Source organism: Octopus bimaculoides, chromosome 3 (genome assembly GCF_001194135.2).
Source record: "Octopus bimaculoides isolate UCB-OBI-ISO-001 chromosome 3, ASM119413v2, whole genome shotgun sequence".
Lineage (NCBI taxonomy): Eukaryota > Metazoa > Mollusca > Cephalopoda > Octopoda > Octopodidae > Octopus > Octopus bimaculoides.
The window spans coordinates 90,306,092-90,307,060 of record NC_068983.1 but is presented as its reverse complement, the minus strand read 5'-3'; the positions used below and the strand labels follow the sequence as shown (position 1 = coordinate 90,307,060).

The following is a 969-nucleotide window of genomic DNA, read 5'->3' as shown; positions in this document are numbered from 1 at the left end:
AGCTAGCTACTTACCACACAGCCACTCCTATGCCTATATATATATTTCATCATCATCATCATCGTTTAACATCCGCTTTCCATGCTAGCATGGGTTGGACGATTTGACTGAGGACTGGTGAACCAGATGGCTACACCAGGCTCCAATCTGATTTGGCAGAGTTTCTACAGCTGGATGCCCTTTCTAACGCCAACCACTCTGAGAGTGTAGTGGGTACTTTTACGTGCCACTGGCACGAGGGCCAGTCAGGCGGTACTGGCAACGGCCACGCTCAGAATGGTGTATTTTACGTGTCACCTGCACAGGAGCCAGTCCACGGCACTGGCAATGATCTCACGCAAATGTCTTTACACATGCCACCGGCACAAGTGCCAGTAAGGCGACGCTGGGCACAAGTGCCATCACAATTTCGCTTTCGCTTACCCCAACAGGTCTTTGCAAGCCGAGTTTAGTATCCAGTGAAGGAGATGACATTGGCATGGGTGCCAGTCATCGAATTTAGTTCGATTTCGATTTCACTTGCCTCAACAGGTCTTCGCAAGCAGAGTTTAGTGTCCAATGAAGGAAAGGTACGCATAAGTGGGCTGGCTACACCCCTGGCAGAGGCCTTGAATTATGGTCTCACGTGGCTTGCTGGGTCTTCTCACGCACAGCATATTTCCAAAGGTCTTGATCAGAAGTCATCGCCTCGGTGAGGCCCAATGTTCGAAGGTCGTGCCTCACCACCTCATCCCAGGTTTTCTTGGGCCTACCTCTTCCACATGTTCCCTCAACTGCTAAGGTGTGGCACTTTTTCACACAGCTATCCTCATCCATTCTCGCAACATGACCATACCAGTGCGATTGTCTCTTTTGCACACCACAGCTGATGCTTCTTAGGTTCAACTTTTCTCTCAAGGTACTTACACTCTGTCTAGTATGCACACTGACATTACACATCTATATATATATATATATATATATATATAT

The 969-nt window shown here is 48.1% G+C and overlaps 1 protein-coding gene across 7 annotated transcripts in view; it reads right to left on the bottom strand.

Moving 5' to 3' along the window:
* Positions 1-969, bottom strand: part of LOC106874806 (F-box only protein 16) — a 185,184-nt gene that overhangs the window by 131,208 nt on the left and 53,007 nt on the right. The gene's annotated exons all lie outside the window — the stretch shown is intronic.